Below are 17,600 nucleotides of genomic sequence, written 5' to 3' on the forward strand. Positions count from 1 at the left end.
GGGCAAAATGTGGCAAAAATTACTGCAATTTGGAGGTTTAATATTCTATTCCTGCTGAGCAGAACATAAAACCGCGTATCAGGTCTGATGCACTGACTGTATGGGAAGAACGGTCCAATACAGCAGCTTGTACGGAGGTGAAAAATGCACCAAAAATTGCAAAATCTGACATTACATTTTTTTTGCCTGTGGCTCAGTGCAGATATTGTATCCTGCAGGAGTTCTGTACGAGTCGCTTATGGGAGTAGAATAAACCCTGGATGTGTGTAGTAGACGTTTCATAGGAGTTCCTATTATTTCCATAGGAGCCCTATATACAGCAGCAATAATGCAGCAGATTCTTCATACTGGAAAGTGCACATTATAGAATCAGACTGAAGGTAGCAAAATCATGAAGGAACAAGTATGAAAACAAGGAGTAAAGAAACATGAATGAAACAAACCAGAAAGATGTGTTACACCTTAGATTTCAGTAAGCGCCCACACCAGCTTGTTTATTTTTTTATTTCACCGCTGGAGTGGTGCTTAAAAAAAAGTAGGGTCCTCTCTCTCTCCAGTAGAGTGCAAGCTCTTATGGTCAGTGGGGTCCTCTCTCTCTCTCCTGTAGAGTGTAAGCTCATATGGTCAGTGGGGTCATCTCTCTCTCCAGTAGAGTGTAAGCTCTTATGGTCAGTGGGGTCCTCTCTCTTGCTCTCCTATAGAGTGTAAACTCTTATGGTCAGTGGGGTCCTCTCTCTCTCCTGTAGAGTGTAAGCTCTTATGGTCAGTGGGGTCCTCTCTCTCTACTGTAGAGTGAAAGCTCTTATGGGCAGGGTCCTCTCTCTCTCCTGTAGAGTGTAAGCTCTTATGGTCAGTGGGTTCTCTCTCTCTCCTCTAGAGTGTAAGCTCTTATGGTCAACAGGGTCCTCTCTCCTGTAGATTGTAAGCTCTTACGGACAGCGGGGTCCTCTCTCTCTCTAGAGTAGAGTGTAAGCTCTTATGGTCAGCAGGGTCTTCTCTCTGTCCTGTAGAGTGCAAGCTCTTAAGGACAGTGTGGTCCTCTCTTGCTCTCCCCTGTAGAGTGTAAGTTCTTATGGTCAGTGGGATCCTCTCTCTCCTGTAGAGTGTAAGCTCTTACGGACAGCGGGGTCCTCTCTCTCTCTAGTGTAGAGTGTAAGCTCTTATGGTCAGGAGGGTCCTCTCTCTGTCCTGTAGAGTGCAAGCTCTTAAGGACAGTGTGGTCCTCTCTTGCTCTCCCCTGTAGAGTGTAAGCTCTTATGATCAGTGGGGTCCTCTCTCTTTCCTGTAGAGTGTAGGCTCTTATGATCAGCAGGGTCCTCTGTTTCTTCTGTAGAGTGTAAGCTCTTATGGTCAGCGAGGTCTTCTCTCTGTCTCCTGTAGAGTGCAAGCTCTTATGGTCAGTGGGATCCTCTCTCCTGTAGAGTGTAAGCTCTTATGGTCAGCGAGGTCTTCTCTCTCTGTCCTGTAGAGTGCAAGCTCTTAAGGACAGTGAGGTCCTCTCTTGGTCTCCCCTGTAGAGTGTAAGCTCTTATGGTCAGCGGGTTCCTCTCTCTCTCCTGTAGAGTGTAAGCTCTTATGGTCAGCAGTGTCCTCTCTCTCTCCTTTAGAGTGTAAGATCTTATGGTCAGCAGTGTCCTCTCTCTCCTTTAGAGTGTAAGCTCTTATGGTCAGCGAGAATCCCTCTTTCTCCTGAAGAGTGTAAGCTCTTATGGTCAGCGGGGTCCTCTCTCTGTCCTCTAGAGTGTAAGCTCTTATGGTCAGTGGCGTCCTCTCTCTCTCCTGTAGAGTCTAAGCTCTTATGGTCAGCGGGATCCTCTCTTTCTCCTGTAGAGTGTAAGCTCTTATGGTCAGCGGTGTCCTCTCTCTCTCCTGTAGAGTGTAAGCTCTTATGGTCATTGGCGTCCTCTCTCTCTCCTGTAGAGTCTAAGCTCTTATGGTCAGCGGGATCCTCTCTTTCTCCTGTAGAGTGTAAGCTCTTATGGTCAGCGGGGTCCTCTCCTTCTCCTGTATAGTCTTATCTCTTATGGTCAGTGAGATTCCCTCTTTCTCCTGAAGAGTGTAAGCTCTTATGGTCAGCGGGATCCTCTCTCTGTCCTCTAGAGTGTAAGCTCTTATGGTCAGCGGGATCCTCTCTTTCTCCTGTAGAGTGTAAGCTCTTATGGTCAGGGGTATCCTCTCTCTCTCCTGTAGAGTGTAAGCTCTTATGGTCAGTGGGGTCCTCTCTCCTGTAGAGTGTAAGCTCTTATGGTCAGCGGTGTCCTCTCTCTCTCCTGTAGAGTGTAAGCTCTTATGGTCAGCGGTGTCCTCTCTCTCTCCTGTAGAGTGTAAGCTCTTATGGTCAGCGGTGTCCTCTCTCTCTCCTGTAGAGTGTAAGCTCTTATGGTCAGCGGGATCCTCTCTCTCTCCTGTAAAGTGTAAGCTCTTATGGTCAGTGGGGTCCTCTCTCTCTCTCCTGTAGAGTGTAAGCTCTTATGGTCAGTGGTATCCTCTCTCTCTCCTGTAGAGTGTAAGCTCTTATGGTCAGCGGTGTCCTCTCTCTCTCCTGTAGAGTGTAAGCTCTTATGGTCAGCAGGATCCTCTCTCCTGTAGAGTGTAAGCTCTTATGGTCAGTTGGTTCTCTCTCTCTTAAAGAGTCTAAGCTCTTATGGTCAGCAGGATCCTCTCTTTCTCCTGTACAGTGTAAGCTCTTATGGTCAGCGGGGTCCTCTCACTCTCTCTCCTGTAGAGTGTAAGCTCTTATGGTCAGCGGGGTTCTCTCTCTCCTGTAGAGTGTAAGCTCTTATGGTGAGTGTGGTCCTCTCTCTCTCCTGTAGAGTGTAAGCTCTTATGGTCAGCGAGATCCTTTCTTTCTCCTGTAGAGTGTAAGCTCTTATGGTCAGTGGGGTCCTCTCTCTGTCCTCTAGAGTGTAAGCTCTTATGATCAGTGGGGTCCTCTCTCCTGTAGTGTGTAAGCTCTTATGGTCAGCGGTATCCTCTCTCCTGTAGAGTGTAAGCTCTTATGATCAGCGGGGTCCTCGCTCTTCTGTAGAGTGTAAGCTCTTATGGTCAGCGGGGTCCTCTCGCTCGCCTGTAGAGTGTAAGTTCTTATGGTCTAGAGGGTCCTCTCTCTGTCCTGTAGAGTGCAAGCTCTTAAGGACAGTGTGGTCCTCTCTTGCTCTCCCCTGTAGAGTGTAAGCTCTTATGGTCAGTGGGGTCCTCTCTCTCTCCTGTAGAGTGTAAGCTCTTATGATCAGCAGGGTCCTCTCTTTCTTCTGGAGAGTGTTAGCTCTTATGGTCAGCGAGGTCTTCTCTCTCTCTCCTGTAGAGTGCAAGCTCTTAAGGACAGTGAGGTCCTCTCTTGTTCTCCCCTGTAGAGTGTAAGCGCTTATGGTCAGCGGGTTCCTCTCTCTTTCCTGTAGAGTGTAAGCTCTTATGGTCAGCGGGGTCCTCTCCTTCTCCTGTATAGTCTTATCTCTTATGGTCAGCGAGATTCCCTCTTTCTCCTGAAGAGTGTAAGCTCTTATGGTCAGCGGGGTCCTCTCTCTGTCCCCTAGAGTGTAAGCTCTTATGGTCAGTGGCGTCCTCTCTCTCTCCTGTAGAGTCTAAGCTCTTATGGTCAGCGGGATCCTCTCTCTCTCCTGTAGAGTGTAAGCTCTAATGGTCAGCGGTGTCCTCTCTCTCTCCTGTAGAGTGTAAGCTCTTATGGTCAGTGGGGTCCTCTCTCCTGTAGAGTGTAAGCTCTTATGGTCAGCGGGATCCTCTCTCTCTCCTGTAGAGTGTAAGCTCTTATGGTCAGTGCGGTCCTCTCTCTCTCCTGTAGAGTGTAAGCTATTATGGTCAGCGGGATCCTCTCTCTCCTGTAGAGTGTAAGCTATTATGGTCAGCGGGATCCTCTCTCTCCTGTAGAGTGTAAGCTCTTATGGTCAGTGGGTTCTCTCTCTCTTGTAGAGTCTAAGCTCTTATGGTCAGCAGGATCCTCTCTTTTTCTTGTAGAGTGTAAACTCTTATGGTCAGCGGGGTCATCTCACTCTCTCTCCTGTAGAGTGTAAGCTCTTATGGTTAGCGGGGTCCTCTCTTTCTCCTGTAGAGTGTAAACTCTTATGGTCAGCGGGGTCCTCTCTCTCCTGTAGAGTGTAAGCTCTTATGGTCAGCGGGGTCCTCCCTTTCTCCTGTAGAGTCTAAGCTCTTATGGTCAGCGAGATCCTTTCTTTCTCCTGTAGAGTGTAAGCTCTTATGGTCAGCGGGGTCCTCTCTCTGTCCTCTAGAGTGTAAGCTCTAATGGTCAGTGGGGTCCTCTCTCCTGTAGAGTGTAAGCTCTTATGGTCAGCGGTGTCCTCTCGCTGTCCTGTAGAGTGTAAGCTCTTATGGTCAGTGTGGTCCTCTCTCTCTCCTGTAGAGTGTATGCTCTTATAGTCAGCGGGGTCCTCTCTCCTGTAGAGTGTAAGCTCTTATGGTCAGCGGTATCCTCTCTCTCTCCTGTAGAGTGTACGCTCTTATGGTCAGCGGGGTCCTCTCTCCTGTAGAGTGTAAGCTCTTATGGTCAACGGGGTCCTCTCTCTCCTGTAGAGTGTAAGCTCTTATGGTCAGTGTGGTCCTCTCTCTCTCCTGTAGAGTGTATGCTCTTATGGTCAGCGGGGTCCTATCTCTTTCCCTCAGAGATTGCCCCCAGGTCTTTTATAAGGTCCGTAGAAGGAGAGATCTTCCATCCCATGAAATAATCTGGTTGCCGCTGTTGATCTAACTCTATCTTCCCAATATCCTGCCCCTTTCTAAATGGGTCCTGTGTACAGTATGAGTTCTGGATGATTTTTATAAGGTGCACTAAGCTTTCTGTATAATTCCCATGCGCACAGTGTAAGTTCAGTATTGGTGCAGTATTAATTCCATACAAGTGCCTTATAGGAACAATACATTTTCCTCCATATTGACCTCAATATTGGTAGTTTGCGTTACAGATGGGTCCTGACTCCTGTATGATTTTAGTATGAGAATGGTATGAAAGCTTGAAAAAAAGCAGTATTTTCCACGAATTTGCCCTTTGTATTTAGGCAGGAGACATGATTCACTTATGAATCCAAGTGTCCTCCTGCCTTTGGTGCTGTTGGGTAAAACCAAAATCCACATCATGTCAGATCAACAAGGCTCAATTTTTACCCAATGAACTGGGTAAGAAAAATCTGGCATCATATTGAGATATGGAAACTCTAAAAGGATTCAGTCAGGTCTCAGAACTGCTACATACCACGCATAACTATGTGCCTGAGGTCTGAGGAGCACATGGACAAATTCCTTGGATTTCATAAATGACAGGTAGATACACACAGGCCTCAATGCAAGAAATCCCCGTGGACGAGCGAGTGGATAATCACTCTCTGTGGATTCCGTAGATTTGCCTTGGGTGGCGGGGTCTCATGTATGACCTCAGACACAGAATACACACATCAGGAGCTGCTTTATTGAAGCCATGCAATGCAGTCCTTTAGGCAAGGAAGGGTTAACAGGTCACCTGACATTGCAGCATAGTGATGAAAGTCAGAGACCATGTGCACAATTGATCTACGATGTCAGAAAGTTGTGAACAAGTTACAGATCACGCGTGCCTTTTCTTGTTTGCAAATTACAATAAAAACTTTTTGACTTTGGTATGAACTTCAAGTTGTTTTCCCCTTTAATGTGCCGCCCCTTTAAGAAAGTGCATTTATCAGAGCTTCATCTTTGCGGTTCCGTTTTAGAGTGCATTCTGTATGAAATAGAAAGGACATGCTGGTCGGGGTCACAACTGATTTTCTGTTGTAACTACATGGAACCTAAAGGCCAAGGGGAGAATGACATCCAATCAAGGGGTTTTACATCTTTGGGTACATTTTTTGTCTTTGCTTAACCCCTTAACGAATGCCGATACGCCTTTTAACGGCGGTAGTTAAGGGTACTTAAACCACAGCGGTGTGGAAAAGTAAATAGCGCCCCCCAGAGTCGGAATTTCTCTGGGGTCTCGGCTGCCGGAGGTAGCCGAGACCCCAGAGAACATGATTCGGGTTGGTATTTACCGACTCCGGTGTTGCAATTGCCGTTATTAACCGTATAACGGCAACTGCAACACAAAAAAAGCCGCAATTTCGCACATCAGAGGGGAGAGAAATAGAGTCCCTGAGTCCCCAGCTCTGTCCCCTGTACCTCCCGTTGTCCCCCCCCCTGTCCTTCCATGGCTCCCGCAGCTCCCAGAGTCTTCTTCCTGTAAAGAAAATGGCAGGCGCATGCGCAGTGCACCCGCCGAGATCTGCCGGCCGGCACCCGGCAGATTCCATTCATTCATTCCAGGTACATTTTGATCACTGTAATAAACCCTATCACAGTGATCAAAATTAAAAAAAGTAAATAAAACCACCCTTTATCACCCGCTTAGGGAAAAATAATAAAATAAAAAATATATATTTATTTCCATATTCCATTAGGGTTACAATTGGGCTAAAGTTAAGGATTAGGGTTAGGGTTGGGATTAGGGTTTGGATTGTGATTATGGTTACGGTTGGGATTAGGGTTAGGGTTGGGATTAGGGTTGGCAGTAGGGTTAGGGTTGTGATTAGGGTTATGGTTGGGGTATGTTTCCACGTAAAGTATGTTGTAAGGATTTGCTGCCGATTTAACGCTGCATACAGCCGCAGCGTTCAATCCGCAGAGGTTTTATGAAATCTTGTCTCCACTATGCATGCAGGGACACGGGTGTCACACCCAAAATTACAGACATGCGGCGTGTCTTTCTTGACCGCAGCATGTCTTTCTACAAAAGCCGTACAAAAGCCGGCAGCGCTTTGGGCGGAGCAGGGTATCTGGTGTATCCAAAGCGCTGCCAGCACGCAGCGTGGAAACATACCCTTAGGGTTGGTATTAGAGTTAGGGGTGTGTTGGAGATAGGGTTGTGATTAGGGTTATGGTTAGGGATGGGATTAGGGTTAGGAGTGTGTTGGGGTTAGGGTTGTGATTAGGGTTATGGCTAGGGTTGGGATTAGGGTTAGGGGTGTGTTGAAGTTAGGGTTGTGGTTAGGGCTATGGTTAAGGTTGGGATTAGGGGTGTGTTAGGGTTAGGGTTGTGATTAGGTTTATGAGTAGGGGTGGGATTAGGGTCAGGGATGTGTTGGGGTTAGGGCTGGAGTTACGATTGAGGGGTTTCCACTGTTTAGGAACATCAGGGGTTCTCCAAACGCGACATGGCATCTGATCTCAATTCCAGCCAAATCTGCATTGAAAAAGTCAAACGGTGCTCCTTCTCTTCTGAGCTCAGCTGTGCGCCCAAATAGTGGTTTACCAACATATAGGGCATCAGCGTACTCAGGGCAAAATGCACAACAACTTTGGGGGTCTAATTTCTCCTGTTACCCTTGGGAAAATAAAAAATTGGGGCTAAAATATAATTTTTGTGGAAAAAAAATGATTTTTTATTTTCACGGCTCTGCATTAAAAACTTCTGTGAAGCACTTGTGGGTTCAAAGAGCTCAACACACATCTGGATAAGCTCCTTGGTGGGTCTAGTTTCCAAAATAGGGTAACTTATGGGGAGTTTCTACTATTTAGGCACATCAGGGGATCTCCAAACACAACATGATGCCCGCAGACCATTCCATCAAAGTCTGTATTCCAAAAGTCACTGCTTCCCTTTCGACCCCCGACATGTGCCCAAACAGTGGTTCCCCCCACATAAGGGGTATCAGCGTACTCAGAACAAATTGGAAAACAAGTCTTGGGGTCCAATTTCTCCTGTTATTCTTGTGAAAATAAAAAATTGCAGGCTAAAAAATCATTTTTATGGTAAAAAAATATTTTTTATTTTCACAGCTCTGAGTTATAAACTTTAGTGAAATATTTGGGGGTTCAAAGTTCTCACAACACATCTAGATAAGTTCCTTGGGGGGTCTAGTTTCCAAAATGGGGTCACTTGTGGGGGTTTCTATTGTTTAGACACATCAGGGGCTCTACAAACGCACCATGACGCCAGCAGACCATTCCATCAAAGTCTGCATTCCAAAACGGTGCTCCTTCCCTTCCGAGCCCTGTCATGCGCCCAAACAGTGATTCCCCCCAAATATGGGGAATAGGCATACTCAGGACAAATTGCACAACAACTGATGTGGTACAATCTCTCCTGTTATCCTTGTGAAAGTAAAAATTTGGGGGTGAAAACATAATTTTTGGGAAAAAAAGGATTTTTTATTGTCACGGCTCTGCACTAAAAACTTCTGTGAAGCACTTGGGGGTTTAAATTGCTCATCACCTATCTAGATAAGCTCCTTAGGGGATCTAGTTTCCAAAATGGGGTCACTTGTGGGGGATTTCTACTGTTTAGGCACATCAGGGGCTCTGCAAACGCAACATGATGCCCGCAGACCATTCCATCAAAGTCTGCATTCCAAAACGACGCCCCTTCCTTTCAGAGCTGTGCCACGCGCCCAAACAGTGGTTCCCCCCCCACATATGGGGTATCGGCATACTCAGGACAAATTGCACAACAACTTTTGTGGTCCAATTTCTCCTGTTACCCTTGTGAATGTAAAAATTTGGAGGTGAAATGATCTCTTCTGTGAAGCACTTGGGGGTTCAAAGTGCTCACCACACATCTAGATAAGTTCCTTAGGGGGTCTAGTTTCCAAAATGGTGTCACTTGTGGGGGGTTTCCACTGTTTAGGCACATCTGGGGCTCTCCAAAGGCAACTTGGCGTGTGATCTCAATTCCAGCCAATCCTGCGTTGGAAAAGTCAAACGGCGCTCCTTCCCTCCCGAGCTCTGCTGTGCACCCAAGCATAGGTTTAACCTCACATATGGGGTATCAGCATACTCAGGAAAAATTGCACAACAACTTTTGGGGTCCAATTCCTCTTGCTACCCTTGGTAAAATAGAAAATTCATGGTGAAAGATCATTTTTGGGAAAAAAATATGATTTTTTATTTTTACGGCTCTACGTTATAAACTTCTGTGGAGCACTTGGGGGTTCAAAGTGCTCACTACAGATCTAGATAAGTTCCTTAGGGGGTCTAGTTTCCAAAATGGTGTCACTTGTGGGGGTTTCCACTGTTTAGGCACATCAGGGGCTCTCCAAATGCGACATGTCGTCCGATCTCAGTTCCAGCCAATTCAGCATTGAAAAACTCAAACGGCGCTCCTTCCCTTCCGAGCTGTGCCATGCGCCGAATCAGTGGTTTACCCCCACATATGGGGTATCGGCATATTCAGGAGAAATTGCTCAACAAAGTTTGTGGTTCATTTTCTCTTTTAACATTTGGGAAAATAAAAAAAATTGGTTCTGAAGTAAATTTTTTGTAAAAAAAAGTTAAATATTAATTTTTTCCTCCCACATTGCTTTAGTTCCTGTGAAGCACGTAAAGGGTTAACTAATTTCTTGAATATGGTTTTGAGCACCTTGAGGGGTCCAGTTTTTAGAACGGTGTCACTTTTGGGTGTTTTCTGTCATGTACACCCCTCAAACCCTCAAAGTGACTTCAAATGTGGTGTGGTCCCTAAAAAAAATGATTTTGTAAATTTTGTTGTAAAAACGAGAAATTGCTGGTCAACTTTTAACCCTTATAACTTCCTAACAAAAAAAAAATTTGTTTCCAAAATTGTGCTGATTTAAAGTAGACATGTGGGAAATGTTATTTATTAAATATTTTGTGTGACACACCTCTCTGATTTAAGGGCATAAAAATTGAAAGTTTGAAAATTGCAACATTTTTAAAATTTTCACCATATTTCCGTTTTTTTCATAAATAAACACAAGTCATAATGAAGAAATTTTACCACTAACATGAAGTACAATATGTCACGAAAAAACATTCTCAGAATCAGCGGATCCCTTAAAGTGTTCCAGAGTTATAAGCTCATAAAGTGACAGTGGTCAGAATTGTAAAAATTGGCCTGGTCATTAAGCTGCAAAATGGCTCCGTCACTGAGGGGTTAAATAAATGTATTTGGGGCTAAAAATCATTTTTGCTATTGGGTGTCATTACACATTTTGCACCATTTGGCTCTTGCAACCTGTTTGTCTCTCTGCACATTGAACTTTGATGTGGTCTATATTGATAAATCATCTGAGAGGAGCTGAGAAAAACACCTAAAGCAGATAAAATCCCTCCCATTTGAGAATTGGATTTATTTCACTGATGGATTCTCAGTCAATTTTATACCATATGGTTTATACCTGCTTTTTGCTTCCTTGTGTGGGTCGCCCTCCCACACCGGGCCGGTCTCTCAGAGGGAGGTGTCACAGCAGCGGTGACCCGGTCCGTGGCCCTGGGCGCCCATGTAAAAGGGGTTGAGTTGGGAATAAAGTTTATAAGTGATTCGTGACGCCACCTGTGGTGTTTGGCAAGGGAGGTGTTAAGCCGACGCTGCAGACAGATCCTCTGGGACAGATGGTGTAGTGCAGTAATGATGGTATAGCCTTCCACAGGTAGGGCTATTGGTCCCAGGGCAGTGTAGCGGAATGTTTAGGAAGAGGGTGCAGTGTTTGGCACGGAGGATGTAGCAGTGCTGGGCGGGTTGACGCAGGAATAAGTGGAGGACACCAGGGCATGCAGTTCCAAAGCTTTGCTCACAGTCTGTGGTGGCTCAAGAGCCCGCATCAGTGCCGTGTCCTCCGGGTCAGGGGCTCAGCCAACCTTCAGGCAAGATGAAGCACACCTTTCCAACACTCCTCCAACATATGTGCCTTTTCTGAACGTCTCCTTTTCGCGCCTATAGTGAAGTACTCACAGTACTGAGTTACACTGGAGTTCCTCCTGTTCGATGTTCTTTTGAACTCTACTTGTACGGCAGACAGCTGTAGCCTGCTTCGGGGACTCTCTGCTTCTAAGTCCCGGCTCAATCTCATTGCTGTTGTGCCCCCAAGTCTTGTGTGGGAATAAAGTGATGACAAACTTCTATTCCTCCGGTGTCTGCTGCGGGACCATAAGTATCCATACAACCTCGGGGACCGGAACCCCGGCCTTGCGCCTAGGACTCGGGAAGGCTTCTCCTCTAACCCTCAATCCTCTGTTCTCTTCCTCTCCTCACGTTCCGTACTAATCCTTTCCTTCTTATGGAGAGTCAGGCTTTCTTTCAGTGTCTCTTTCCTGTGCCAGCGGACCCAGATCACTGAGGTCGGCTGCAGCACTTCCTTCATCCATCCCACTCAGGGGATCTCCTTACACAGGTCCGACCTCGTCAGACTCCTGTGACTAACTCTCTCTATTCTATCCTCTTCCCGCTCTTTTAGTGCAAACTAAACTCCACCCGCCTCCCAGCACGCTTCGTGTTCCAAGCAGGGAGCCACCAAGGGGTGCTTTGCTACACTACTGTGTTGTGTGGGATGCAGGTGTTGGAGCGTGGTCAGGGGTCTCCACCTTACCTGAATGGTGGGGTACCACACCTCAGGAGGAGGTGTAGTACCTCTGTGGCGACTGAACCCTCAGGGGCGCCACATGTGCATTCAAATATGATGTGGTCTGTGATCATAAATAATGTAAGAGGAGCTCAGAAAAAAGATGGATAAAACAGCTACAAACTTACGGTTAGCCCATCAGAATAAGCTCACTGACAGATTCTCAGTTAACTCATTATATTAGACTGATTTGTAAGGTGTGACTTTAAATAAAAAAAAGATGCAGTCTCCTTCCTGGAGTGTTTTTTTAATGTACTCAAGTTATTTTGGCAATGTTTTGGTGCAAACAATGGCGATGTAAATCACAAGACAAAAAAAAAAGAAAAGTGACTTCAAATAATCCCAGAAATGATGAATCAGAAACAACCTTCTATGCTTCGAGAAGAACTGGAACCATGAGAACTGATGAAGCAGAGCCAGAGCAACGACAACAGGTTTAGAAAAGTTGTAATTCGCAAAGGAGTTAAGTAGACTCAGCAACGAGGAATCTAAGTAGTTGAGGTCCAAAGGCAGAGCTGGGTCAGCAATGTAGTAGAGTTTGCAGCAAAGTCCAATATTTTGCAGTTGACCCAGCAAAATAGCAAAGCTGGGATAGCAACAGAGTTCAAAATTGGAGAGCTGGCACTGCAGCATGGCTGAGTTGATCCAGCGATGTAGCAAAGGTGGGCTGGCAACAGAGTCCACAGTTGTAGAGCTGGAACAGTAGTATAGCAGAGTTTATCCAGAGGCAAAGCCTAGCTGGGTTTACAGCAGAGCCAAACTTGCTGAGCTGGCACAGAAGTATGGCAGAGTTGATCCAGCGATGCAGTAAAGGTGGGTTTGCAGCAGAGTCCACATTTGAGGAGCTGTCACAGTAGTAAAGCAGAATTTACCCAGCGGCGAAGCCTATCTGGGTTTACAGCAGAGCCAAAATTGCTGAGCTGGCACAGAACAGGAGAGTTGACTCAGTGGTGTGGCAGAGCCAGAAGAACACAGAGTAAAAAATTGCAGAGCTGGAAGAACAGTACGGCAGAGTTGATCCGGCGATCTAGCACAGATGGGTTTGCAGCAGAGTGCATAGTTGCAGAGCTGGTACAGAAGCATAGCTGAGTTTACACAGCTGCAAAGCATAGCTGGGTTTGCAGCAAAGCCAAAATTACTGACCTGGTACAGAAGAGCAGGAGAGTTTACCCAGTGGTGTGGCAGAGTTAGTACAAAATTGCAGAGCTAGCAGAACAGTAAGGCCTCTTTCACACATCAGGTTTTCGCCGTCAGGCACGATCCGGCGCTTTTGACAGAAACCGGATCCGTCGAAATGCAATGCCGGATCCGGTTTCCCCCCCATTGACTTGCATTTGCGCCGGATCGCGCCGGATGGCCATGCGTTTCATCCGGTTTTCGCCGGATCCGGCAATGTGTCGCGATCCGGCGTCTGGAAAAAACGGCTACTGTAACGTTTTTTGTCTCCGGCGAAAAAGCCGGACACGCCGGATCCGGCGCGTCCGTCTTTTTCACACAATGAAAGCCTATGAGCGCCGCAATGCGCCTGATCCGGCGAAAGCCGGATCCGGTGGCCGGATCCGGTTTTTTTGGTCTGAGCATGCTCAGTAGCTCTGCCCACAAGACATATATAAAAGCAAGACAGTGGGACCCACAGCCACACCCAACATGCCACCCAAGAAAGCAACCAAGCGCAGGAGAAGGCAGGAGACCACTGCAGCACCATCAGCACCACCACCACCCCAAATGGAGCAGCAAATGGAACATGCTGAGGAGGGGAGGCCAGCAGCAGATGAGAGACGGTAATTATCAAATCCCCCATTCCTCCAAACTAGGGCTATTGAAGATCAAGATATTCATTGGCCCTTTGTTTATCTTTATTCAACAGCCGCCCAATAGATGCAGCTGCAGCAATGGCAGCAGCAGGAACACCACCCACAGCCATGGAGTCTGGCCAGCAGGAAGATAGCACATCTTCTTCTGGGAGCCCTCCCTCGCATCGTCAGCGTTTGACGGTAAGTTTTTATTTCCAAAATCCATCATCTCTGTAATATATGTCTATTCATTGCCTTTTATTTCAAAACAGGAATCACAAGATGAAGAGGAGCTCCCAGAAGAAGAAGGAAGGGGTGGACAGACACCTGGAGTGGGCTCACAATTGGTAAGTTTTTGGCATCAAACGCAGAAACACAACATCACACTACACACAACACATAGAAAACAATGTTCTGCAGACCACACACAGCAAACAAATGCCTACATCCAAAGACATAACATTTTTTGTTTTCTTCTCTAGTCTTCCCAATCTGGTGCTCGGCCAAGAGGTCCTCGCAGTGCCTCCCAGGGTCGTCGGCGACAGCAACGCGGCGGTCACCAGCGTGTAAGTATAAATATTTTTGCTTTGTTTTTTTGCACTTTTTATTTCATTTCTTTTGTGGAGGCTAATTATGTTATTTTTGTCTTTTTCTTTAACAGCCTTCACAGCGTGCTCCCGACTCTGACGGTGAGGATGGAGGACTCGATGTGGACCACCTCATCGATCTCGTCAGAGAAAGGGAGCCGCTCTGGAATATGGCTGACCGCCGCCACGCTGACCTTATCGTTACCCGACGACTCTGGGAGGAAATCTGTTCTCTCCTTGTGGGCCGCTGGGAGGACCTCGAAGCTCGGGCCCAGATTAAAGAGCGTAAGTATATACAGTACCGGTTGCTTGATGTAAACCAGTGTTTCCCGAACTCCAGTCCTCGTGGTCCCCACGGATCATGTGTTCAGGATTTCTATTTACTATGGAAATCCTGAAAACATGACCCCTGGGGACCATGAGGACTGGAGTTTGTGAAACACTGATGTTGTATACTAACCACTCCTTTCTCGTTTCAGGGAACAGAATTGTGAAGCGGTGGCGGTCTGTGAGGGATCGTTTCAAGAAGGAGTTCAATAAAGAGATGCGGGCCCCGAGTGGATCTGGAGGACGCAGGAGCAAGTACAAGTACGCACGAGCCCTGTCGTTCCTCCGGGAAACAATGGTCACTAGAAGGTAAATATTACACACCACATGTGAAAAAAAATGTTAGATGTAACTTTTTTTTTCAGCCAGGGCCATACCATGTCAGTATTTTAATTGTTTTTTTTTCTCTTTATTCCACAGCACGGTGAGCAGCACTCGGGAGCCTGCACGATTGGACCCTTCTGAGGCGATCCCTGAGGAGACCGGCACCGAGGGACACTTCGACCGCCCCGGTACATCTGCACCTTCCCAGCCTTCCCACACATTCGACCCATCTGTCCCATCCACCAGCACAGGAGCATCGTGGCCGCCTACATTACATGAAGCTGCTGGTGAGGAGATCGCTTTCCCTTTACCCCACCCTTCTGCCCCTGCCACCTCTAGTACACCTGCGGGTACTGGGCGGCAGCGGCAGAGGGGTCAGGAAAAGAGTTATGCGCCAGAGTTCTTGCATCTGAATGCATCTTTCCAGAACTGTCTCAAAGTCTTGTCAGAGCAAATCTCCGCAGGCTTTCAGCAGATCAACTCCAGCATTCTGGAGGTGAAGACACTTCTGCAAACCATGTATTCAGAAGCAAGATCTTCGCCAAACCACACCTTTTTCAGGTCTGTTGTGGAGCGCATGGCAACACTATCTCCTACCCAGCAGATGCATGTAATGCATTCGTGCCACGGTGCTCTACAGCAGGTTACCTCCCAACCTCCACCTCCCACCACTGTAGTTCCTCCACCTGCACCCCCTCCAGCCACTTTCCATCCTCCCCCTCCTATTACATCTGCACCCCCTCCAGCCACTTTCCATCCTCCCCCTCCTATTACATCTGCACCCCCTCCAGCCACTTTCCATCCTCCCCCTCCTATTACATACCAGCAACCTCACCAGTACCAGCAACCTTCCCAGTACCAGACATCTCCCCACTTCCAGCAACCTGCCCCGTACCAAACTCCTTCCCCGTACCAAACTCCTTCCCCGTACCAAACTCCTTCCCCATACAACTTTCCATCAACATCATCTGCTCCTACAGTCCCTGTCCAACCCTCCACTCCACCGCCCACCACCTCTTCTGCCTCCCACATATCCACCCATTCTGTAGCTTTTTCCACACCATCACCTCTAACTGTTCCTTCCCCACCACGATCCCAGTCCTCTCTCCACACTCCCATTGTCGAAGTGTCCCGCAGCCCCTCCAGCAGTATTTCCACCCCACACTACACCGAGTTATAATGTTTTTTTTGTAATAAAAATGCCCATTTGGTTGGTTTCAAACCTTTATTAAAAAAGTTTTTTTAACTTTAAAAACAGTTTACACAAAAAAAAATATTTTAAATAAAAGTTAAATTATTGTTTACACTGGTTGTCTGTCATTTCTTTCTGCGGCGAAATATGTTTAAAAAAAAGGTTAAATACAGGGTATTTAAAAGGTAAAAAGGTATTCAAAACCAGGTATATAACTGTGGGTAAATTTTAGCTTTTTGCCACAGTTGTGTTCCTGGTTGTGTTTGAAGCAAAGTATTTCACCTGAAAAGTTGTGTTTATTGTTGGTGATTTCCTAACAATGTACACAACTTTTGTTAAAAGGTGAAATACTTTGCATAAAACACAACCAGGTACACACCTGTGGCCTAAAGCTAAAAATAGTAAGACCATGACAAGATAGCCAACTTTGGTTGGCAAAGGTATATACTGTTGGTCCAGAAGGTATACAAGTTTGGTTGGGGCACAAATCTTTCACACTCTGTCATCCCAGTGTACTCTGCCTTGAGGTGACATAAAGTATAGTGCAAAATTGTCCCTGAAACCATCACAGAACTTCTAGTGGTAATATTTCCAATCACAACATCCATCTTCGCCAGTAACTTGCTCTTCTCTCCAACCTGCACTTTCTCCTCTACAACCTGTCAAAGAAGGGCTGTAGGAACATGCTATATCTAGTTTTCCAGTAGCCAATCCCGTTCGGAAGGCCACAAGGGTCAATTTTAAAAACCAGATCCGGCGTAATCCGTCGAAAAACGGATAGAAAAACGGATGAACCGGATGAGACGGATCCGGTTTTGTCTGTCAAGAACAAGACGGATCCGGCAGAAAACCGGATCAGGCACATCAGGTTTTACAAAACATTTGCCGGATCCGGCATTCCGGCACGACGCCGGATCGCGCCTGACGCCGAAAACCTGATGTGTGAAAGTAGCCTAAGGCAGAGTTGATCCAGCGATGTAGCAGAGCTGGGTTTGCAGCAGAGTCCACAAATGCAAAAGTGTTACAGTGACATATCAGCATTGACCAAATTCTATATTACAGCTGGATTTGCAGCAGGGCGCTTAACTATATTAGAGTTGACCCAGCGATATTTAGAGCTGGGTTTGCAGCATGGCACAGCAACACAGCGTGATGCTAGGCTATAAATGAACTTCAGTACTTTTCTTTAATAGTATTAATAACAGTGCTGATTGCTCTACATAATGGTACCACTAGGATTCCATATGAAACAGAGTCATCCGCGAGTACCAAATAACAGTGCCATCAACATATCCTCATTAGCGGTGCCATCCGGGTCCTCTGCTTTTACTAGTATAATGAGGGAAGGCTTAGTTCTCCTGAAATTTGCTTTTTTTTAAAATTGGTTAGTATAAAATATCAGTGTCAGCAATACAGTAGATTTTCCCCGTAATCAGTGTCAGACATACAGTGGATTCTCCCCGATATCAGTGACAGACATACAGTAGATTCCCCCAATATCAGTGTCAGACATACAGTAGATTCCTCCGATATCAGTGTCAGACATACAGTAGATTCCTCCGATATCAGTGTCAGACATACAGCAGATTCCCCCCGATATCAGTGTCAGACATTCAGTAGATTATCCCGACATCAGTGTCAGACATACAGTAGATTCCCCCAATATCAGTGTCAGACATACAGCAGATTCCCCTGATATCAGTGTCAGACATACAGCAGATTCCCCTGATATCAGTGTCAGACATACAGTAGATTCTCCCATATCAGTGTCAGACATACAGTAAATTCCCCCGATAACCGTGTCAGACATACAGTAGATTCTCCCGATATCAATGTCAGACATACAGTAGATTCCCCCCGATATCAGTGTCAGCCATACAGTAGATTCCTCCCATATCAGTGTCAGACATGCAGTAGATTCCCCCCGATATCAGTGTCAGACATACAGTAGATTCTCCCGATATCAGTGTCAGACATACACCAGATTCAC

Source organism: Dendrobates tinctorius, unplaced genomic scaffold (genome assembly GCF_039654945.1).
Source record: "Dendrobates tinctorius isolate UK_male_01 unplaced genomic scaffold, ASM3965494v1 ptg000023l, whole genome shotgun sequence".
In the NCBI taxonomy this organism is placed as follows: Eukaryota; Metazoa; Chordata; class Amphibia; order Anura; family Dendrobatidae; genus Dendrobates; species Dendrobates tinctorius.